Raw genomic sequence first — 26085 nt, 5'->3', positions numbered from 1 at the left:
AAAGAGGTTATGCTAATTTGCACTTCTACCAACAATATATTACAGCAGTACTTTTCAAACTTTCATGTGCAAACAAATTACCTGGAGATCTCATTAAAATGCAGATTCTGATTCAGTAGGTCTGGGATGGGGCTGCATTTCTAGTAAGCTCTTGGTTGATACAGATACTGCTGGTCTTAGGATCACATTTTAAAATATATATATATTTATTGATGTCAGAGAGAGGAAGGGAGAGGGAGAGAGAGAGATAGAAACATCAATGATGAGTCATTGCTTGGCTGCCTCCTGCACATCCCCCGACTGGGGATCAAGCCCGCAACCTGGCATGTGCCCTGACTGGGAATCGAACAGCGATCTCCTGGATCATAGGTCGATGCTCAAAGACTGAGTCAGCCGGGCAGGATCATATTTTGAGTAGCAAGGTATATAGCAAGGTAAAGGTATGCATTTCTCTACATGCTTGCCAAAAATGTGTATATTAAATGATCTGGTTTTTGCCATTCTGATAAGTGAAAGTTGTAGCTTAAGGTGAGAGTTGCTCAAATTAATTTATATTTCTTTAATTACTTGTGCTGTTGAGCATCATTTCATTTATTTTTTAAAACCAACTTTCTTTTTTGTCAGACTGCCTGTTTGGGTTCATTTTTTCCTCTTTTATAATGGTTTGTTGGTATTTTCCTTAGTGATTTTCAATGTCAAGAGCTCTTTATATATTAAAATAACCAGTTCTTTCCCACATCAGATGCAAACCCTTCTTCCCAGTTTTTTGTCTTTGGATTTTGTTTATGTCTTTTTGTGGTGCTGTAAATTTTGAACTTTGTGTAGTCAAGTTTAACATTATGGTTTCCTTTGTGTATTGTTTAGAAAGACCTTTAATACTTCAAGATACCATCGTATATTAAAAATAATGTACTAAACTATGTTTTTGGATCAATTTCTAGTCTCAGTTATGGTCTATTGATTTGTGTGCTCATTTGCTAGTACCAAATTTTTTAATTAGTGTATTTTTATAATATGTTTCAACAGGACTAGTCCTTTCTCCATTATTACTCTTCTTTTTCAGATCTTTCCTGACTCATCTTACAGATTTATGTTTCCACATGTACTTTAGAATCAGCTTGGGCATGTTGGATTATGATGTGTCTGGGAAAAAACTTGGTGGAGAAGTGTAACCTGAAATTGAAAATGATAATCTGAAATCTAGGAGTGTGATCTTCTCTCGATATAGATATCTGGGAGTCATCAGATTCCTGAAGCCTCTCAAGAAAAGTTCATAGAATAAGAAAGGTTTAAGACAGAACTCTAGGTAATGGTTCTCAAAGTTCAGTCCTCAGACCAGTAGTACCAGCATTACCTGACAACTTCTTGGTCAGAAACTCTCCAGGGGATTCTAATGCACGCTCAAGTTTGAAGACTACTGTTTTAGGGTATACCAGTGGTTAAGAGACAAATTAAAGAAAAAGAGCTGAAAATAAATAGTTGGAAGAAAACAATGAGAAAGATGTGTTTGATAATTAGTCAAAGGGAAGAAATTTCCAGAAAGCAGTGCTCAACCAAGTACTATTTCCAAAGGGTTTTATACATATCGCCTCATTTACTCATATCATTATCCCCATCTTACAGAGGAAGTTATGATTAAGTAAGTTGAAAAAAGTCAGCCAGTGGATATGTGATTTGACACTAGTTCTGTTATATAACAAGGGCTATCTATGTTCCTTCCACTGTACTACACTGCTGAAAAACTGCTATTGAAAAATGGCCCACTGGAAAAGGATAACGAAAGTTGCTCCTTGATTTTTTTTTTCAATCTGGAGGACACTAATTCATCTTGGAACTATACAGAGAAGAGTCGTGGTACAGGCAGAAGCCAGGCTGCAGTGAGGAAATGGGAGATGAGAAAATGGAGACAATGAATATAAGAATACTTTTTACAAGCTTAAGAAGCCTGGCTGTGAAAGAAAAAAGATTGGTAGTTGGAGGAGGATGAAAGTTAAGGGCAGATGATGTTTTTAGGATGAAGTGATACTTATGTGGCCTTTAAATTAGTTTAGATTAGGAATAGCAATTTATAGGTCTAGAACAATCTCTGGTCCTGATCTGTCACCTAAACACCACACCAATTCTATCTACATTCCACAACTGCCTGTTGAATCTCTGCATATTCCATCAATCACCTCAAACTAAAGATAAAACAAAACAAAAAACAAACATTGACACAAAACCTACACCCCCTTAATTTATCTTTTTGTTTTGTCCTGTTTGTCTGTTTGTTTTAAATACTTAAAGGTTTGACTGGCTCAAACCTTGTAACCATTGTTTAACTCCTCCTCTTCAGCCTTTATATGAAACATCTCACCCATTAACTTATCTTTTCTAGTCCTACTGTCCTTATTCTACATAAGCAGCCATGTCACATGGCCTCCCTACATCCTACCCAACTCATACCAATTTTCCACAAACATCAATTTCATTCTCATTTACCTACTCATAATTATGCAATGCCTCCCTTATTGCCTACTAAATAAAGTTTGCTTTTCTGAGCCTTCTATAGATTGTTCAAATTTACCTCTCACTGATCCCCTACATAAGTCTTAAGTTGGATGGGACTCCTTAATATTTCTCAAACCTACATTTCTCTCCATCCTGTCTTTATGCCTTTCCACACGCTGTTTGGGAACTGGTCAAACTCCCACTCCTCTTTTTGCAAACTACTTGTAATATTCTTCTTCCACTTGTCAAGATCACTTACTGCTGGTATCACTCATTTGGACATTCATCTACTTCCTTGCTCAACCATTTCACCAACACATGCCATATGATCTTCCACTAGAGTTCAAGGCTAGAGCACACTCTTGCCCTGCTGTGATCCCTATCACATTGTTTAACATACCACTATGTGCATGCTAAGCACTCAAACTCAAAAATATTTATTAAATCAATGAAATTATATCATGAAAACTTGCTATATAAATATATGTTTGGTAAATTAATATTTAGAAAGTGTCTACTTCCTTTTTAACTTTCAAATGTCATATTAAAAACAGTGCATATTCACTGGCTTCTGGGCACTTTCTCATGAAACATCTATTTAATCCTTACCACATCCCCATCAAGTGGACATTATTGACCTGAATTACCCATAGTGACAACGCTATGAGAAGGTTAATGACTTGCCCAGTAGTATTTCTACTATTTCCACTGAGGACTCAGAGCCTGCAGTTAAAACCATCAACTCCATTGCTCTATCCTCCATAACACAGATTCCTTTCACTTTTTTAAACAGGGTCCCATAGTTCTCAGTTGAATTGTAAACATTATTTTCTATAGTCAATGTAAGAAAATTCTAATAAACAAAATAGGTAAATATAAATATACTTATATCTCAAGTTTAATGTCTAATTACAGTTACTATGAATAATGAAAGTACATTTGTGTTTCCAAAGTAAACTTGTGCCATAATGCAAAGGGAGATGAGATGCAGCAGGGTGCTATATTAACATTCATAATTATGCACCTTATATTCCAAAAATGAATTGTTTGACAGCAAGGGAAAATGACAATAGTAAGAATTATGGCAAAAGCATATAAGGTTAATCAACATATAATCAACTCTCAAATAAGCACATTTTAAATGTTTTATTTGTGTTTATAATTTATTATTTAGAAACAATGTAAACTAATCTACCAGAATATATTTCCCTATTAAAGATGCCTGAAATGAAAACATGCACACATAAAGTGAATTAATTTTTTATGACACATAGCAGGTATATCACTTAAGGGAGATTTTGTTCCACAAATGCAATAACCTGCACATAATGAGATGTCAACTTCTTCAGTGATACTTGGTCTAAAACACTCACACACATATACTTTAGGGGCAATTTAAACCTATTGGGAGAAAAAGACTAGATTAAAATCTCTTTTTTTAGTATCTCCTAATGCATGTTTTATTAAACATAGCACACCCAAAGAAACAGGAGGAATGCAGAATACAAATAACAACACTTTCCCTCTGAGACTGGCCCAGCTTCAAGTCAGAAAAGAAAATGCCTTTACTCAACAGATAGCTATTGGATGTCTTCATGTAAGAAGCCAATAACCTCCAGTTCAGTTGCAAACAGACCCACACCTAGCACCTTAATTCTCACCCCAACTAGAAGCCGATTAACTCGGTATATTTTTCTGTCTAGACTAGCAAGCATCCAAAGTCAAGGCAAAGCTAAAGCCTGGATGACTGAGAAAGATTCAACTATCCTCCCAGACCAATTTACACTTTCTGTTGCTCTAGACTTCACTGGGGTGGAAGGTTACTGCTGAGGATAATATTCATAGGGGTGGGCAAAGGAGAAAGCATGCATAGCCTAAGGATTTTTAAAGTCACACAAGGATTTCTTTAGATCTCACCTAAAATATTCAATTTAAAGCCTCTGAAAACATTACTAAGACAGAAGCAAAGTAAGAAGGCAGGTAGATAGGAACCAACTGAGGTGTTATAGAGAGAAAACTACATATGGAGTCAGACAGACTTGGCTAAAAAGTGGACATGTCAGTTACTTCATTTCTTTGTACTTCAATCTTCCCATCTGTAATATGGGGATATATTCATCCCTATACCTCATAAGAGAACTGTGAAGATTAAATAACATGACGCACTTGAGAATTGCTAGCACTCTACCTGACCCACAGTAAGTGCTGGGATAGAGGCATAACCACCGTTTACAGAGTGTCTATTAAATCTGAAGGTAATCATGGTTCTGGCTAACCTCTTCACACTTAGGTGGGAAGGTACCTTGGAAGAACCCTTCAGCCTAAATTTAAAACCCTAAGGAAAACTTAGTTTATCCCTTACTAGTCTTAACATTCTCAAATCGACTATACTAGGCAAAGTGCTGATATAGCACTACCTCAGTGAGCTGTAGAACTATCATAGTCCCTATAACTGGAATTCCCCCAAACTCAGTAATGCTAATACAGGGAAAAGAGATGGGTTCTGGAGTCACACAGAGAGACTGAATCTGAGTCCCAGCCCTGGCACTTTTTAGCTATGTGGCTTTAGACAACTGAAATGTTCATTCTGAATCTTGGTTGCCTCACATAATACATACTTTGTAGAACTGTGGTGAGAAATCAATGGATGTAAGGCGCTATCACTATTGTATTCTCATGATCACATGAGGTTTCAGGCCAAGCAAGCTACTCAAATCCTGGGATATAACATACAGGCAACACAGAACTACTTTCCCTGTCCAGCTGTGGCAAACCAATGGACATTGCCAGTGTTTACCCTGATGAACAATGGGAAGGGAAGAAATTCTATTGATTATGGCCTGAAAGGGGGCTTCTAGCAACTCTCTTACTATGGGGGACTCATCATAATAGTGATTCTGTATTACATATAAGAGATCAGCCATACTCCCATCACTTCATGAGTGCCCTCTTCCACTCACCCTTAAACTTTCCTTTATTAAACCCAAAGCTTCTCCCAATAGAAAAATTTCCTAATTTCATATAAAATTCATGCACCAAAACTAGTTTTTAATTTTTGTTCAAAACATTCCATTCTGTTGGAAGAGCCCCTGATACTTCAAGAAATCTATTCCTAAAGTGCAAAGAGAGACAACCTCAGGTAAGTAACTTTCAATTCGTGTAAATTTAAATCAAACAAATTTTATGACTGAGAGAAAGACAAGGGCAGGTGATGTTCTCCTCTTTCCTCTAGATGAAAACCTACCCAGTATAACTTCTCAAAGACTATTCAAAGGCATACATTAACTTTATACTTAACAAAATTGAAGGATAGTCTGTATCCTCATCACAGGAAAAAATGAAGATTATATCTTTGCACTAGGAGCCAGAGACATAATCATTTTTAGCTAAACAAGGATGCCAAAACAGCCAACCAATGCTTTACCTATGATTAGCTGGAAAGCAATCAATACCCTCTTGCTAAATTGGAGCTTTCACTCAAAATAGAAACTGGCCTGAAGTCCAGAAAGCTGGCAGTTCAGAGACAAATCCCCAGAAGGGATCTTGACACTTGCACTAAGATCCAGGGTTCATATACTCATCAGAACCCAAGTTTAAAACTAGAGTTTGAAGAAGCTATTAAATAATAAGGACTGGTGAGACATACTGAACATCTTCAAGATTTATGTTTCTTTCATCAGCTAAAAGAAACACTTACGGTGCTTAAGATTTGTTTAGTTTAATTGTTTTAATAAAGACACTAGATTTTTTAAAAGACATTTTATTTTAATGTAGTTTTAGGTTCACAGCAAAATTAAGAAGAAGATACAAAGATTTCTCATCTGCTCTGCACACATCATCTCCCCCGTTATCAACATCTGCCATCAAAGTGGTACATTTGATACAATTGATGAACCTGCACTGACACATCATAATCACCAAAGTCTATAATTTACATCAGGGTTTACTCTTGGTGTTTGTACATTTTACGGGTTTGGACAAATATATAACGACATGCATCCACTATTAAAGTATCATACAGTAGTATACTTTCACTGCCATAAAAATCCTCTGCGCTCTGTCTATTCATTCCTTTATCAACCCCCAACCCCTGGCAACCATTGACTCTTTTACTGTGTCCATAGTTTTGCCTTTTGTAGAAAGTTGTATATGTGGAATTATATAATATGTAGCCTTTTCAAATCAGTCTTTCCCTTAGTTAGGTGTATTTAAGGTTCCTCTATGAATTTTTATGGCTGGACAGCTCACTTTTATTCATTTAGCACTAAATAAAATTCCATTGTCTGGATGTACCACAGTTTATTTATCCATGCATCCACTGAAGGACGTCTTGGTTGCTTCCAAGTTTTGGAAATTTGAATAAAACTACCATAAACATCATATGCATGCATTTGTGTGAGTTTTCAAGTTTTTGGGAGTAAATACCAAGGAGCTCAGTTACTGGATCATATTTAGTTTTGTGAGAAATTGCCAAACTCTCTTGCAAAGTAGCTGTACCATTTTGCATTCCCACCAGCAATGAATGAGAATTCCTGTTGCTCCACATCCTCACCAGCATTTGGTATTATCTGTGTTCCAGATTTTTGCTATTCTAATAGGTGTGTAGTTATATTTCATTGTTGTTTTAATTTGCATTTCCCTGATGAGATATGACATAGAGCATCTCTTCATATGTTTATTTACCATCTGTCTATCTTCTTTGTTGAGTTGTCTGTTCAGGTCTTTGGCCCATTTTTTAATTGGGTTGTTCATTTTTTATGGGTCTGTTTTAAGAGTACTTTGCATATTTTGGATAACTGTCCTATATCAGATGTATCTTTTGCAAATATTTTCTCCTATTCTATGGCTTGTCTTCTCATTCTCTTGACATTGTCTTTCACACAGCAGAAGTTTTTAATTTTAATAAATTTCAGCTTATCAATCAGCTTTTTTCATGGATTGTGCATTTGGTGTTTTATCTATAAAGTCAAGGTGACCACACTCAAGGTCATCTGGGATTTTGCTTGTTATCTTCTAGTTTTATGGTTTTCATTTTGTATTTAGGACTATGATCCATTTTGAGTTAATTTTTGTGAAGGATGTAAGGTCTGTGTCTACATTCAATTTTTTGCAAGACATTTGATTTTTAATTAAAAATTATTCAATTTAGACTTTTATTTTTCAATTACAGTTGACATGTAATATTATTTTGTATTAGTTTCACGTGTTCAGCATAGTAGTTATACATTTATATAATTTATGAAGTGTTCCCCCCAATAAGTCTAGTACCCACCTGGCACCATACATAATATATTTAATTTTCAATTTATTTAAGACATGGGGAGATAAGGCTTATAAATCTCAGGATGATGGGTTAAAATATTATTGAGCCTGGACGGGCATGGCTCAGTGGTTGAGTGTCGACCTAGGATCCAGTTGATCAGGGTTTGATTCCTGGTCAGGACACATGACCGGGTTGTGGGCTCGATCCCCAGTCGGGGGCGTGCAGGAAGCAGCTAATCAATGACTCTCTCATCACTGATGTTTCTATCTCTCTTTCCCTCTCTCCTCTCCTCTCTCGGAAATCAATAAAGATATATTTTAAATATATATATATATATATATATATATATATATATATATATATATATATATATATATTATTGAGACTTCTGCTTGTTTCTTCTGGTATAACTTATTAGGAGAAAATATTTGCAAAACACATATCTGATAAAGGACTAGTATCTAGGATACATAAGAACATTTTTAAAACTCAAGAATATAAAACAAACAATCCAATTAGAAAAGTCTTAATGTAACAAAGAAGACTTCTATTATATTAAAAAGGCAAACTGGCTAGGAACCTTGAGTTTGAAGGAATAACACAGTGATAAGTTCCCTAGGTATTCTTTTTTGCCTTATATAGCCCAGGTCTGGAGGTGAGAAGCAACAACCTGGAAATACTAATGGGCACAGACAAAATAAGTCCCAACAAAAGCTTGCTCTCCCTATCCAGAGAACCAGGAAAGGAGTGGCCTAGCAAGACAGAAAACCTAGAAAATAACTGATCTATTCCAGCCAAATATTACAGAAAACAATGTAGCCCCAACCCCATTCATGTCAACAAGGCTGAGTGGGGAGCTTACACTTCCATTCCAGCTAGGATATAAGAAGGTCTTTTCTGACATCACCACGGCCAAGGCGGTAGTAGAAAAAGCTGAATATAGAGACAGGACTTTCATCCAAGCTGGGAGAATGGGCATGTATGCCCAGCTGGGAATAACAAGGAGTTATTTTCTCTCCCTATTGAGGTGATTTCAGAGGAGGCCTAATGGAGAGCCAGAACTTCTACCACTGCTCAGCAGTAAGGAGGCCTCTCCCTTTTCTGTGGTGTCAGAAGAGGCCACATGGGGAGAAGCAAGGAGGCACCCTAGCCCTCCCAGAAAGGGAGGTATCAGTGGAGGCTCAGAAAAAAAGGAGCTTTCCTCCTTGGTTAACAATAAATGCCAAGTAGGAACCTGGACTTCTATCTCCAGGTGGTAGTAATGAGGTAGCAACTACTTTCCACTGCCAGAATGGTGTCAGAGGGAGCCACCTAAAACAAATTTTAAATATGATCCAAAGTCTCGTAGGATAATACTAAAAATGTGTAGATTCCATCAAAAATCACTTATCATATTAAGAATCAAGAAGATCTCTGAATGAGAAAAGATAATGGATACCAGCATCAAGATAACAGGAATGTTATCATAAAATGTTTCAATGAGCAATTACAGACCCGCATGAACCAAATGAAAAAATGTATATAAGTTCTCATCAAAGAAATAGCAAGTTTTGACAAAGAAATAGAAACTATAAAGAAGAACCAAATAAGAATTTTAGAACTTAAACTACAATACTAAAAATAAAAATAAAAACCCTCAGTGAACAGCTTCAACAGGGGAATGGAGGGGACAAAAGAATCAGTGAACTCAAATACAGAACAGTGAAAATTACCCAATATGAACAACAGAAAAAATAAACTAAAAAAGTAAAAAGAGCCTCAGGGACCTGTTGGACTGTAATGAACAGTGTAACGTTAATGGCATCAGAGTTCCAGAAGGAGAGAAGAAAGAGAGCAGGGCTGAAGAGAAAAAATATATATATAAAAAAATAATGTTTGAAAACTTCCCCAAATTTGGCAAAAGACAAACCTGCAATCAAGAAGCTCAGCAAACTCCAATAAGATAAACCCAAAGAAATTCAAACCAAGATACATCTTAGCCAAATGTCTGAAAACTAAAGACAAAGAAAAAGTCTTGAAAGCAGAGAGAAATGATACCTTACCTGTATAGGAAAAATACTTTGAAAGACACATGATTTCTCATCATAAATCGATGCAGCCAGAAGAAAGTGGCAGAACATTTTTTAACTACTGGAGGAAAACATCTGTCAACCCTGAATCCTATATCCAGACAAAAATATCATTCAGGAATGAGGGGAAATCAAGACATGCTCAGATGAAATAAAACCTAAGAGAATTCATCACTAGTAGACCCATTCTTAAAGAATAGCTAAAGGAAGTTCTCTAAATAGAAAGGAAATGACAAAAGAAGGAATCCTGGAATATCAGAAAAGAAGTAACACAGAAATATATAAATGTAAAAACAATAGACTTCTTTCTCCTCTTGAGTTTTCTAAATTATGTTTGATAGTGGAAACAAAAATTATAACAACATCTGATGTGATTCTAAATGTATGTAGAGTAAAAATTGAAGACAATTTTATTATAAATGAGGGAGGACAGAGGGATGTAAGTTTTTTTATACTTCACTCAAATTGGTAAGTAAGAATACCAATAACTAAGATAAATTATGTATATATAATATAATATCTATAGCAACCACTAAAAAATCTATATGAAGAGATATATCCCCAAACTAGAGATAAATAAAAATGGAATTTTAATAAATGTTTAAGTAACCTGTGGTAAGGCAGGAAAAAAAGAAAATAGAAATAAAAAACAAAGTGTACAAAGGGAAAACAAATTAAAATGTTAGACTTAAGTCCTAATATATCACTAATTACAGTAAATGTAAGTGGTGATTAAAGGACAGATTGGCAGAGTGGATAAAAACACATTACCCAACCATATACTGTCAAAAGAAACTCACTTAAAATAATACAATATAGGCAGGTTGAAAGTAAATGGATGTGAAAATATATGACATAACTACTTATCAAAACAAAGAAGGAATGGCTATATTAATAGAGAAAGCAGGTTTCAGAGCAAAGAAAATTTCTAGAGAAAGAGAGGGCCATTGCAAAATGATAAAAGGGTCAGTCCATTAAGATGACATAATGATCCTAACTGTATATGCATCACACAACAGAACTGCAAAATATGTAAGCAAAACTGATGGAACTGGAAAGAGAAATAGAAAACTCCACAGTTACACTTGAAGATGTCAACACTCCTCTCTCAACAATTATTAATAGAACAACTAGACAGAAAATAAGTGAAGATATAGAAGAAATCAACACTACCAGCAACCTGCAAGATCTCATCTACATTTATAGAATACTTCACCCAACACTAGTAGAATGCACATTATTTTCAAGTGCTTATGGAACATATATCAAGATAGACTATACCCTGGGCTATAAAACAAACCTGAACAAATTTAAAATAATTGAAGTCATACACAGTATATTCTCTGACCACAATGAAATCAAACTAGAAATGAATAATAGAAAACAAATGGAAACTAAACAACATACTCTAAGTAATCTATGAATCAAAGAGGAACTCTCCAGAGAAATCAGAAATTACATTAACTAAATGAAAATGAAATACAACATATCAAACTTTGTGAAACACAGCTGAAGCAGTGTTAAGAGGAAAATTTAAAGCACTAAATGCCTATAGTTGAAAAGAAGAAAAAGTTTAAACCTAAGCTTCCATGTCAAAAACTAGAAAAAAAGAGTATAATAACCCAAAGCAAGCAGAAAGCAGGAAATAGTAAAGACAAGAGCAAAAATCAATGAAATTGAAACCAAAAATTAGAGAAAATCAATGGGGAAAAAGCTGATTCTTAAAAAAGTCTAATGAAGTTGAAAAACCTCTAGCAAAGTTCACAAAGGAAAAAAAAATAGAGAGAGAAAATACAAATTACCAATATCAGGAATGAAACAAGAGCTATTACAGACTTTGCAGATATCAAAAAGACAACTTTGTACACGTAAATTAAAAATTCTCTCAAAATCCCCAGGCCAAGATAGTTTCACCAGAGAATTCTATCAAATGCTTAAAGAAGAATTAGGATCACTTCTACTCAATGTCTTCCAGAAAATCAGAGGAGGAAACATTTCCCAATTCATTTTATAAAACTAGAATTAAACCCTGATGTAAAAACCAGACAAAGACAGTATGAAAATATAGACTACAAATCTTATGATTAATGGCACATTTAATTTTAAAAACCTTAATAAACATCAGAAAATAGAATTTGGCAATATATTTTTAAAATTATGTAACATGGACAGGTGTGCTTTATTCTGTGACGTAAAGCTGGTTTAATTAGTCAACAAACAAAATTCCAAGACCATACAGCTTCATTGGCAAATTTTACCAAACATTCGAAGAAGATTTAATACTCATTCTTCTCAAACTCTTCCAAAAAATTGAAGAAGAAGGTAAGCATTCAAACTCATTTTACAAGGCTAGCATTACCCTGATATCAAAGCCAGACAAGGACAACACAAAAAAAAGAAATTTAGAGGCCAGTATCTTTAATGAACATAGATGCACACCTCAACAAAATATTAGCAAAGTGAATTCAACAATACATTAAAAGGATCATATACCACAATCAAGTGGGATTTACTTCAGGGATGCAAGGATGTTTCAACATCCACGAATAAATTTACAATATATACCTCATCAGTAAAACCAAGGATAAAAATTTTATGATCAAATCCTCAACCTAGGTATGTGCCCTGGCCATGGGGCTCATTTGGTTGGAGCATCATCCCATACACCAAAACGTTGAGGGTTCGATTCTCAATCAGGGCACATACCTCGGTTTTGGGTTTGATAGCCATTTGGGGTGCATACAGGAGGCAACCAATCAATGTTTCTCTCTCACAGTGATGTTTCTCTCTCTTTCCTTTCTTCTCTCTTCCTAAAAATAAAAAAATCAATAAAAACATATCCTTGGGTGAAGATTTAAAAAAATTATATGATTATCTCAATAGATGCAGAAAAAGAATTTGCAAATTTCAACACCCATTTATGATTTAAAAAAATTCTCAACAAAGTGAGTATACAAAGAACCTAATTCAACATAATAAAATCCATATATGAGAAACCCACAGCTAACATCATACTCAATGTTGAAATGCTAAAAGCTTCTCCTCTAAAATCAGGAACAAAACAAGGATGCCCACTCTTGTCACTTTTATTCAACATAATATTAGAAGATCTAGACAGAGAAATTTGGCAAGGAAAAGCAATAAAAGACATCCAAATTGGAAAGGAAAAAGTAAAACTCTTTATTTACAGATAACATAATGCCATATACATAGAAAACCCTAAAGACTACAACAAAATACTGTCAGATATAATAAATGAATTCAGCAAAACTGCAGGACATATGATCAATATACAGAACTCTGTGATGTTTTTATACACTAATAATAAACAGGCAGAAAAAGAAAACATTCCCATTTATGATTATATCAAAAAGAATATAATACCTAGGAATTAATTGAATCAAGGAGATGAAAAACCTGTACACTAAAACTATAAGACATTGATAAAAGAAACTGAAGAAGGCTTTTCAAGATGGTGGCAGAATAAGTGGATCTTACAATCACCTGGTCCTAGGACCAAACTGGAAATACAACTAAATTAAAGAACAATCATCCTGAATAACCAACTAAAGCCCAGCTGGAGACTTACAATCAAGTTTTTACAGAAGAACCCACATTAAGACTGGTAGGAAGGGAGGAGGTGCAAAAAGGGCTGGCCCTGCCTTCACAGGTGGTGGCTGAGGGCCTGGAGGGATATCTCAGCCACCACCCATGTTGGAGGTTTCCCCCTGCAAAGTGAAGGGCCTAAACTCCAGGCCGGACTCCCCAGCCCAGAGCACCAGAGCCAGGAAGAGGTGCCCACATAACATCTGGCTGTGAAAAGCAGCAGGGTTTCTCTCCACCAAGGAGAGATGGAATCTGATGGAGAAAAAAGCACCCTCTTAAAGGGCCAATGCACAAAATTTTGTTTGCAGTCACTCACCATGGGATCCGGTGGAGGGGGAGTGGAGTAGACTAGTCACCTGAGGAGAGCCTGAGTTTTGAGATGAGGTGTGGGGGAGAAGGCTGAGGAGACAGCCGCCAGGATCCCTGTACTGAGTCATCCTCCAATACCACAGTTGCCATCTTTCATGGGTGGAGCAATCCCCTTTGAGCTGGCAACAGCCTGAGGGAAAGCAATTACCCAACCTTCTGGAATCCTGCTCGCACCACCCTGCGGATATTGAGCCCTTCTGAGGAGTCAGCAGCATAGGCCAGGGCATAGAAGTCTGGACAGACTCAGGGGGTGTCAGTGACTAGCTTTGGGGTGAGACAAATTCTCCCCCACTTTCCCCTGAACCTGACTGGTGCTTCCCCTTAATGGGACATCTGATAGGAACACTCTTCAAGATTCCCACAGACCCAAACTCTGGGATCCAGAGGCCCCACCTGAATACTAAGAGCTCTGCCCTGCCAAGGTCAGGACAAAATCCAGGACAGACTCAGTTGTGTGCCTATGGGGTGGGGGATCATGCCCACCACTTTCCCTGAAGTCTGAATGGCTCCTCCCCAGCATGGGAGATCCACTAGCCCCATCCACCCAATTCCACCAGAGGCTCTTTCAGTGACTGAGCCTTTTCAGTGACTGAATCTAACAGGTAGAGGCAGGTGAAGGTGGATCCCAGGGTGCCTTGGGATGTTTGGTGACCCACCCCCAGGCCTGTTGCTTGTAAAAGCCAGACTTGGAGCGCAGCTTGGCCTTTCCAGAGTGCGGCCAAGCCCAAAAGAGGCAGACACAAACTGTGGATAACTTACAGCTTCAAACAGGTTGCCCAGGGCCAGGCACAGACAGTGTCTGACATTGGCCTGCACCAGAATCCCTCCCAAGAGGCCCAGAACCAACAAACCAAGTGGCCAGATTCAGGCACCATTGGAGAAGGATCCAACATGCTTCACAACAGCATATCCACAGAGGCATGGATACCTGGCACAGACTGATAGCCCAGGGGGCATGGGGGAGGGGGGACTGGATGAAAGACAGTGAAGGAATTAGCAAAAGAGCATATAGGCATAACCAATAGACAAAGACAACAGTGTGGTAATAGCCAGAGTGAAGTGGGGGACTCAGTGGAGGTAGGCAAAAGGGGTGGGGTGAGGACATATGTTATAGTGTCAACAAAACAAATTGAAGAAGGCACAAATAAGTGAAAAGATATTCTGTGCTCATGGATTAGAAAAATTAATAAATATTGTTAATAAAAATTAATACCTAAAGCAATCTACAGATTCAGTGCAATCCCAATCAAAATTCCAGTGGAATTTTTCATAGAACTGGAACAAATAATTCTAAAATTTGTAGGAAACCACAAAATACCCCCAATAGCCAAAGCAATCTTAAGAAAAAAGAATAAAGCTGGAGGCATCATGCTCCCTGATTTCTATACTACGAAGCTATAATAATCAAAACAGTTGGTAGTGGCATAGAAAGAGACACATAGATCAATAGAACAGAACAGCAAACCCAGAAATAAACCCCCACATATATGGGCAATTAATTTATGACAAAGGAGTCAAGAATATACAATGGAGAAAGGACAATCTCTTCAATAAATAGTGCTGGGAAAACTGGACAGCCACATGCAAAATAATGAAACTAGACCACTATCTTACATCATATACAAAAATTAACTCAAATGGATTAAACACTTGACTATAAGACCCCAAACCATAAAATTTCTAGAAGAAAACATAGACAGTAAGCTTCTTTACATCAGTCTTAGCAATGTTTTTGAGGATCTGAATTGAAAAGCAAGGGAAACAAAAGCAAAAACAAATAGGACTAAATCAAATTTAAAAGCTTCTGCAAAGTAAAGGAAACCATTATAAAAACAAAAAGACAACCTACAGAATGGAAGAAGATATTTTCAAATCATATATCCAATAAGGATTAATATCCAAATTATATAAAGAATTCATAGAACTCAACAACAACAAAAGCAATCTGATAAAAAATGGACAGAGGATCTGAATAGACATTTTTCCAAAGAAGATGTACAGATGGCCAACAGGCATATTAAAGTGCAAGTCAACACTACAATGAGATATTATCTCACACCTGTTAAAAAGGCTATTATAAAAAAGACAAGAAACAAGTGTTGGAGAGGATGTGGAGAAAAGAGAACTTCTATACACTATTGGTGGGAATGTAAATTAGTACAGTCACTATAGTAAACAGTATGGAGATTTCTCAAAAACTTAAGAATAGACCTACCATATGATCCAACTATTCCACTTCTGAGTATTCATTCAAAGAATACAAAGACATTAATTCAAAAATATGCATGCATCCCTACAATCATTGCAGCATTATTTAAAACAGCCAAGCTATGGCTAACTGTCCATTGATGGATGAATGGATATAGCAGATGTGGTATATAAACACAATGAAATACTAAAAAAGAACATCTTGCCATTTTGACAACATGGATCGACTTGAGGGTATCTAAGTGAAATAAGTCAGACAGAGAAAGGCAAATACCATATGATTTCACTCATATGTGGAATCTAAACAACAACAAATGAACAAAAACAAACTTATAGATACAGAGAATAGATTGGTAGTTACCAGAAGGGATTGGGGGGGGAGCAAAATGGGTGAAGGGAGTCAGTTGTATGGTAAAAGATGGTAACTAGACTTTTGGGGGTGATCACATTGTAGTACATACAAATGTTGAATTACAATGTTGTACATTTGAAACTTACATAATGTTATATATCAATTTTACCTCAATTAAAAAGTCTGTCAATATGATATATCAAAACGTTAAAGAAGAAAACTCATATAATCATATATTGATCCAGAAAAATCCAATATTTATTCATGACAACAGCTCTCATCAAGTATGGAATGAAAGGGAAAACCATCACCTTGTTAAAGAACATCTACAAAAATCCCACTGTTAACATCATACTTAATAATGAAAGACTGAATGCTTTCTCCCTAAGATCAGAAACAAGGGAAAGAAATATATCCATTCTTCCCACTCTTACTCAGAATAGCATTAGAATTTATAGCCAGCAAAATAAGGTAAGTAAAAGTAATATAAGCATTCATATTGGAAAGGAAGAAATAACACTGTCCCTATTTGCAGATGATATATGTAGAAAATCCCAAGGAATCTAAAAATAAAACTAAACAAACAAAAGAAACTCCTAAGTTCAGCAAATTTGAAGCATACAAGATCAACACACAAAATGCAACCACATTTCCATACACTAACAACAGAAAAGTAGAACAAATTTTTTAAAATATCATTTCCAATTGCTGCAAAGTAAATTAAATGCTTAGGTATCAATCTAACAGAACATGTGTAGAACATATATGCTGAAAATTACAACAATGCTGATAAAAAAATAAAAGATTAAATAAATTGTATTCATGGATTGGAAGACTCAACATAGTAAAGATATCAATTCTTCCAAAATTCATTTTTGATTTAATGAAATTCCTATCAAAATCTGATCAAGATTTTTGTAGGTGTAGATGCAATTACTCTAGAAAGGCAGAGGAACAAAGAAGAAAATAGAAAATCCAGAAACAGACCCAAACATATATGCCCAAATTATTCCTGACAAAATTGTAATAATTCAATGGAGAAAAGATAGCCTTTTCAAAAAATGGTGCTGTAACAATTGGACAAGCATAGGCCTAAAAATGAACCTCAACATAAGTCTCATAATTACACAGAAAAAATTCAAAATGGACCATGGATTTCATGTAAACATAATATAAACATAAAAATATAAATGTTTAGAAAAATAGGAGAAAATCTTTGGAATGTAGGATTATGCAAATAGTTCTTAAACTTAACACCAAAAGCATGATCCATTGAAGGACAAATTGATAAACTGGGTTTAGGTTATATCATTCATTCTTTACTAATTGTTAGCACAGTCTATTATGTGCTGGGTTCTAGGATTTTAAAGATGATTAAGACGCAGTTCCTTCCTTCAAAGAGCTCATAGTTTAGTAGGGAAAAGAGATACTTAAACTGATACTTAGGATGAGATATTTAGGATTAGATATGGTAAGCATCAGAAGAGAGAAACATCAGCTCTTCTGTGAAAATGAGGACTAGCTTATAAAATGTAGTGGGGCCCTTTAACAATGAGCAGGGATTTACCAGGTAAAGAAAGGGTGGGAGACTATTCTAAGCAGAGAGAACAGTATCTGTTAAGACAAGTCACGAGAGGACGCTGTGTGCTCAGAGAATGGTTAAGATGTTCAAGGAGGCTAAAAGCACAAAATCTGGAAAAAAAATATTTGAGGTAGAATGAACGCAATATGGAACTTATTAGGTAAAAATGAAATGGGTAGCTAAGAGAAAGGGAGGCTCAAAATGCTTCTCTAAGTCCTACTTTAGGGGACTAGGACTATTCAATGAGCAGGAAAGGAAGGGGTTCTTATTTTTTGGAGGGGGAAATATCAAAACATGTTGAGGTCTAGGTAACTATGTTTCTAGACAAAAATGTTCTTTGGACAACTGGAAACACAAGGTTAGTATTCAGAAGAGTTTTGGGCTAGAGATGTAAATGTGAAAGGCATCAGTATTCAGGCAGCTGAAGCCATGGTAGTAAATTATGTTACATATTGAAAGGGAAGACTGAGAAGCTGTGTGTGTGTTTGTGTGTGTGTGTGTTTGTGTGTGTGTGTGTGTGTGACAAAAAGAAATTTACAGAGCAAAGTCCAATGTTATTTCTTGGAGTGTTTGCCATTCAGTCTTCACAAAAGTAGTTTAGATTCCCTTCAATGTATTAACATCTGGAGAACTCTGGCTTGAATAAAAATAGATGAAAAGGCTGTAGTTTATCCATTTCTCAGCCATTGCTGCCTATTCCCTTCTCTTCTATCTTGGCATGGCATCTCTGGGGAGGTAAGGATGTGCTGAGGTCCGCAAAGAAAATTGCATACCTTTTTTTCTTTTTTTAAATATGTACTGATTTCAGAGAGAGGAAATGAGAGGGAGAGAAAGAGAGAGAGAGAGATAGAAACATCAATGATGAGAGAGTCATTGATCTGCTGGCTGGCCCCTGCACATCCCTGACTGGGGATCGAGCCCACAACCCGGACATGTGCCCTCATTGGGAATCAAACTGTGATTTCCTGAATCATAGGTTGATGCTCAACAGCTGAGCCATGCCAGCCGAGCCATATCTTTTTTTATTAAATTGTCACTGACTACAAACGTGATTTGGAAGTCCTCTAGAAGACCTAGCGAACTCCCGCCTGCTACAAATAATGCTGTTTCTTCTTGTGCTGTCATTAATGAAAAAAGAAATCAGACAACCTGTTTTGTGTACCACAGAATGTGTTTTCATGTATGAACAGCATGGGAAAGCAGATTTTTCAAGGATAATAAAGTGACTGATGGGAAGTCTTAGGGTTGACAGGAATAAAGGGGTCAATACAGGAGACCATGGGACACATTCTTGGTATTCTAGAAGACCAGATTCTTCTTTTGTAGAGAATAATTTTCAGTACTTAAAGTAGTTATTAAATCATTTCTTCCTGTCGTGAAGCAAATATATAAAGACACCAACACAGAGCTTCTTTACTTTGCAAGTCAAAACTCCTCCATGGACATTAAATTGGTTGTAGAATAAGTTAACTTAGCGTTTTTGTTTTTTCAAACTATCCATGGCAAGTGTCTATTTCTAAGGGTCTGAAAAATATCTTCTCTGGATTGACTAATTTCGATTCTTTACAAAGCTTTCACTTGAATGACTTTTCTATCCATTAATCACTTTACAGCACTTCCTTGAATGCTCACCAAATTCTTTGCACCCATCTTTAACAGTTATGATAAGATCACTTTAACTCTCTGATCTAAAATTATGTTTTAATAGTGTTCAAAATGTTCTGTTCTGTGCAGGGCATATAAGCCTCTGAAAAAAACATTTTAGAGAAAAAAGTGTCAGGCCGTGTTACTAAAGGAAATAATCTGCCCTGGAATATTAATTAAGACCAGTCACTGTATCCAAATTAAACCTGTGTCTCCTAACTCCAGCTTAAAAAGCAGCAAAGTGGAAGGAAGAGAAGAAATGTAAGAGAAAAGTAGAATATATCTTCCACTTAAGGAAAGTGATACACTTAGTGGTATTACTTGCTGAATGAAACCATTCTCTTTTCTATAAATTCTGTCTGATATGGAAGGAAAAATCATAATAGAAGGAAATCTGGAAGCAAGGAGGTTTAAAAAGGTAAATTTAGGTTTTCTCACTGGTCAGTTCCAATAGCCAAGACTAGGGGAACAGCTTATCTGTGGCACAATAGTCTGAATTGCAGTTAATCACTGAGAGAGGCAGACCTTGAGGTTTTGGATACTGAGCTTGTCCCAGGGATAAGAGCATGTTGCCAGAGAGGTTTTTTATTTTATTTTATTGAAATTAAGATTCAGGGTGAGTTGATAAAAGCAAAGCGACAGAATATCATACGTGGTAGTGACTTAGCTGTTTATTGTTTTTTAAAATTGCACCAAAGTTGCCTAGACTGTTGGTTAATACTAAGCAAAGCTGCTTTAACTTCAATATCTATGATTTTTTAAGAGAAAGGGCATAATATTTTATCTTCCCATTGTGCTAAAATATAAACAGAAAGTTTGGCTTGTCTGGAGAGATTGAATCAGAAAAATAAAGAGGAAAGAGAGCTAGTACTTCTTAAGATGCTAAATCCCAAGTATCTTATCTATATACTCTCATTTCATCCTTTGAAGAACACATTGAAAACTGACCCAGAGATGTTAAGGAACATGTTCAACCTATCAGTCCATTGCTCTTATTATACTGGTGCTAATAAGTGTTTTCCCAAGGTGTTATTCATTCATTCATCAGCTATTTATTCATCAAATACTATATTCCAGACTCTGGAGCCATGTCATGAAATCAGTGGTGAACAATACAAGGTCCTAACTTTAAGGAGCTTTACCTATTTCTGAACAACTCCTCAAGTTTGGGGGAACTTTGTTTCTTCTCCTCCAACCTGTTGGCCTCCTATTCCATATTCAGCCATCTGCCTTATTAATGGGCATTCTCTTTGTTATATCTCTGCAGTCAACTCAACTATGAGTCACTTAACAGGGGGACAAAAAATGATTAACCAGTCTTTTCTCTGACACATGCAACCAAATTAGCATAGGAAAAACCTATTAGGTCACATCCACTCCATCCCTCTGGGAACCCAGCAAAACCGTTCCTTGTATTATGCTACATTATTTCTTAACTACATTGTCCTGCTTAATTGTAAATAACTATAAATGACTCAGTGGCAGGGTTTCCACTATTTCCTCTCAAAGGTTAGCCCACAATCAAGTAATGTTCAGTGTCAAGATGGTTTCTCTGATAGTCAGGCCTTGTCTTTTCATCTAATTATGCTCTGATCTACCCTGATCTCATATTATGCCATTCCTTGTTTGTTGTATTTATACCCTTCAAATATAGCTATATGGCTATCACACCCTATTCCTTCCCCTCTCCAAGTCAGTTGGCTGACTTTTAAGCTAACTTTAGAAGAAGAAAATCTGCAACTCCACCACAACTGCTAGCCGTCCCAGTATTTCCTACCCTATGCAGAGAATGCCATCTAATATCTTCATTTTGGAGGTCAGTGCCTATACACTGGGCAGTGGTGTGGACATCCAAAGATCAAAGATTGCATTTGAACTACCTTCTTTGTCACCTCTATTCTTTCTCTTCATCTAGGGTACACCTCTGTAGCTATTTTTTCCAACCACATGTTTTGATGGGGGTAGTAAGACAGATCCAATTCCTCAGAAGAACATCTTAGAAGATTCTGTTGACTCTATCTGGGTAGAGAATTCATTCATTCATTCACATACTCAACTTCTATTAGAAAACAGCAGTGTCATACCCTGTACAAGTCACTAGGTATAATATATGAATCTGACATATTCTTCTTCCTCAGGGAATAATAAAGGAGATCAATAGGTCCTTCTCTCCAGTTTAACCCCCACCTACTTTTTTAAAGAATATTTTTTACATATACAATTCCTTCCTCCAATTTACCCTTCACTGAATTTAGGCCTCTGCCCCTAATGTTTTAATGAAGCCTTTTCTGCCAATGTCAACCAATAACCTAATCAGCACACCCAAGAGCCCTTTTTTAATATTCATACAACTGAAATCCAAGAATATTTAACACTGTTGATAACTTGCTCCTTCTTGAAATCCCACCCCCACTAACACCACTCTCCCATATAGCTCTTCTTGCATCTCTGATTGCCCTTTCTTTTTCTCTTTTACATCCCCTTTCTCCTCTCATATGATGACTTCCCCTTATATTTGATTTTTAAAAGAGAATCACTGGGAAGAGAACATCCTCATCTTTCTATCACTTCATCACCAACCTACCTTGCCTTACCTCTTCTTAATATAGATTTATCCTACTTTTCATCAGAGTTCAATCCCCCACTTCTGCTCTGAACTCCCAAAAGAATCTTGGTGCTACAGTTATCCCTTCTTTTCTACACCATTAATTTTTCCCTCACTACTGGATTATCCTATTACTAGTCAGATATTTAATGTTCATGATTTAAAAGAAAATCTCCCTTTCTTGATCCTAATTTACTTTCAGCTAACACTCTACTTTTCTGTTTCCCTTCACAGCTATATGCTTAGATACTTACTACCTTAACTTCTTTACTTCCCATTCTTTCATGAAAAAATTCATTCAAGTTTTTGTGTCCAACATTCCATTGTCAAGGTTTCCAATTAACTCCATGTTACCAAAATCAATAATCAATTGTCAGAATCAGTGTCTCACCAACATTTGACACAGTTGACTACTCCCTCTTTCTTGAATCAGTTTCTTTACTTGTGTTGTGGGACACCACTCTTTTGATTTTCCTCCTACCACACTAGCCACCTTTCAGCCCATTTTTAGTTGCTCCTTATCTGCTCTATCTCTAAATTTTGAGTATCTCAGGACTCAGTCCAAAGACCTCTCCCCTTTGTTGTCTACACTTAACCCATTAGGGATCTCATCTAGTTTCAGTCTTAATTATCAGAAGGTGACTCCAAAATTTGTATATTTAACATTGAATTATTTCCTAAACTTTAGACTCACTTATCTAATTTCCTACTAAATATTAGCATGTAGCTACCCAATGGACATTTTGAATTTAACATGTCCAAAACCAAGCCATTTATTTCCTACTTCTTCCCACCATTCATCAACTTGTTCCTCTTCCAGTCTTTCTCAACTCAGTCATTAGTACTATCCAGTTATTCAGGCCAAAACCAAAGAACCTTTTATTTCTTGCCCACCCACTCCATACCAAAACCCTGCAACTCACTCCTAATCCATTAACAAGTTCCCTAAACAAATCCACATCCAACTACTTTTCACTATCTCCACTACTAAAACCCAAGCCCAACCCATAACCACTTGTTGCCTGAATTATTGTAATTAGCCTCCTAACAAATTCCCCTGCTGCTTCTCTGCCCCCTAGAGTCTGTTCCCTATACAGCAACCGGGTGTTCATCTCCAAGTCCAAAACAAACCACTGTCCTGCTTAGAACTGCTTCCTTCTGCAGTTAGAATAAATTTGAACTCTTTACCAGACCTTACAAGACTCTATATGATTGTGTCCCTCACTACCTCTTCAACTTCATTTCCTTTCATGCTTCTGTTTGATTACTACACTCCAGTTTGAGTTGTTTTCTTTCTGATCCTTGGATACATAAAGCATTTTCCCACTTAAGGGCCTTCTGCCCAGAATGGTCTTCCCCCCAGATCTTTATATGGCTGCCTCTCTCATTATCATTTAATTCTTAGTTAAAATATGTTCAGAGAGATCTTCCTTGAATTAGCTTAAGTCTCCCCTGTACCCATTGTACCCACCATGCCCACATTTAGTCATTTTATATGCTCTCACACTGCTTAGTTTTTTAATAGTACTTATCAGTGATATTATATGTTTACTTGTTTGTGATTATTGTCTAGTTCCTCTGTCCCCACTAGAATATCAGCTCCATGAGGGAAGGGGCTATTTTGTTCACTGCGATATACCCAGTTCCTACAAGAGTATTTGGTACAGAGTATGGCCCTAGTAAATATTTGTCTAAAGAAGGAAGGAGGGAAGAAAAGAAGGAAGGAAGGAAAGACAGAGGAAGGAATAGTTCCTCTTCTTGTGCATAGCTCTTAAATATATGTTCCCCAATATATTGTCCCAGTCCTTTTCCTTTTTCCTCTATACTACCCTTTTGGGAAGGTCCCTCCTACCCACCCACCTCCAATGGCTCCAATTAACATCTACTCCAAAAGCTCACAATCTAATTATTGAGTCCTTGGTTTTTTTTCCTGTATCTGATAATTATAGTTATAATTTCCCACTGGGCTTTTCTACTCAGTGTTACAGATGCTTCAAATTCTGCATGTCTAAAAACTAAATTCATTATTTTCATTCCTTCAGATATAATGAATATAAAACACCTAGTCAAATACTCAGTACCTAGTAGGCACTCAATAAATGCTAGTTCTTGTAACTCCATCTAGTCTACTAAGCAAGAAACTTTGGACTCATCTTGAACTCATGTTTCTTTCCCTTACTGAACCCACCACTTCAATTTTCAAGTACTTGGAAGTGTAACATCCCAATACCCCTGGGATTCTCAGCTTTTAATCCTTACTCCAATAACCCTGATTGCCCTTGCCTGGCACACATTCATTCAATTTAATTAGCTATTCAATGAGTATTGAGCTTGTAGCCCAGCTAGGCACTATGATGGCTATTCCATAGATACAAGTTTGAGTAACACATAGACACTGCCCAAAATTTATAGGGAGAAACAGATAAATAAACAGCTGTTACAATATAGAATTAGCAGGTCTTGATAGAGGAAATCAAAGAAAGTTGTTTATGGGATAAAAACAATACAGTCCATGGGTGAAAGAGCTAAGGAAAGTATCTGAGAAGTGCTAAAGCCTTGGTCTAAAGTCTTAAGTGTTGATTAAGAGTTAGGTAAACAAAGAAGAGGAGGAGCAGTCACCATTCCAGGAAGAAGGAGCAGAGTATAAAAAGACACAGAGATATGGGAGAGGATATTATAGTTGGGAAAGTACACACAGTTGAATATGGCCATAACATACAGTGTAAGCTAGTGTGGAGATAAATAGGGGTTATATTCCAAAGGACCTTGTTCAACCAAATTAAGAAGTTTGGACTTTATCCTGAACACAATAGGGAACCTTGAAGGGTTTTGGTAAGAGTTTCATGACAAGTTTTATTTTTAAGAAAAAGACTCTGCTTACAGTGTGGAGAATAAATTCAGGAGGTAGGGAACACAGTAAGACTGGAGGTAGATAAACTACTTGAAAGACTATTGCAGTGAACAAAGAAAAGAGGAGATGTTTGAGAAATTTTCAGTAGGTAAAAATTGCCAAGACTTGATCAATTAGATACAGAAGTGAGTAGTTGAGAAATCTGAGTTCTCTGTGAACTATTTACTTACATAGAGGTACACAAGAGGAGAAGTAGATTTTATCAAGTGTTGGAGGTGAAGGTTAATGATTTTAATATATGCATGTGGAGTTTTTGAGATAACTGGGGGCAAACAAATGGAGATATCCAGAAAGAAGTGGGACATACAGGACGGTGGTGTGGAATAAAATGAGAGATTTAGAAGTCTTGCTTGCTAAGTGAAATCATGAGAATGAATTAAAATCACCTAGATTGTGTAGTGTGAGAAGAGTAGAGAATCTTGTGCAGAACTTTACAGACTATAACATTTAAGGGGAAAGTAAAGGAAGAGGAGTCATAGGAAAGGAATAGACAAGCAAACCCAGAGAAAAAACAGGGGAAGAATCATGTTATTGGAGCCAAAGAAAGAGGAAATTTTGAGAAGGAAGCAGTGTTCAACATGTTAAGTGCTGAGGAAAGGTCGTACTAGGTTGAACAGTGCTCCCCCCCCCCCCCGCCTCAATATTAATGTTCATTCAAAATCTCATAATGCAACCTTATTTGGAAATAGGGTCTTTTGCAGATGTAATTAGGTAAAATGAGGTCATACTAAATTAATGTAGGTCTTAAATCCAATGACTGATGTCCTTACAATAAGGCCATGCAGATGCAGAGACATGGGGAAAATGCTAATTGCAGACAGAGGCAGGTATTAGAGCAATGTGTCTATGATCTAAGGAATGCCAAGTGTTGCTGGCAACCACCAGAAGCTAGGAAGAGGGAAGGAAGTATTCTTTCCTAGAGCCTTCAGAAGGAGAATGGCTCTGCCAACACCTTGATCTCAGATTTTTAGCCTCCAGATCTGTAA

General features: G+C 36.5%; 1 protein-coding gene across 8 annotated transcripts in view; it reads right to left on the bottom strand.

Annotated features, from left to right (window-relative positions):
- SHROOM4 (shroom family member 4) overlaps positions 1 to 26085 on the bottom strand; it is a 206410-nt gene that overhangs the window by 65813 nt on the left and 114512 nt on the right. The window contains exon 2 of one of the 8 annotated variants that reach the window (XM_081126801.1): positions 21464 to 21602. The exons of the other annotated variants lie outside the window; for them this stretch is intronic. The gene's annotated coding sequence lies outside the window, so the exon portion shown is untranslated. The remainder of the gene's footprint in view (positions 1 to 21463; positions 21603 to 26085) is intronic. 8 annotated transcript variants of the gene reach the window in all.

The sequence above is a fragment of the Miniopterus schreibersii genome (assembly GCF_964146895.1).
Source record: "Miniopterus schreibersii genome assembly, chromosome: X".
NCBI classification, from domain to species: domain Eukaryota; kingdom Metazoa; phylum Chordata; class Mammalia; order Chiroptera; family Miniopteridae; genus Miniopterus; species Miniopterus schreibersii.
Note: the sequence above shows the minus strand (reverse complement) of the source record. Positions and strands in the feature narration are given on the sequence as shown.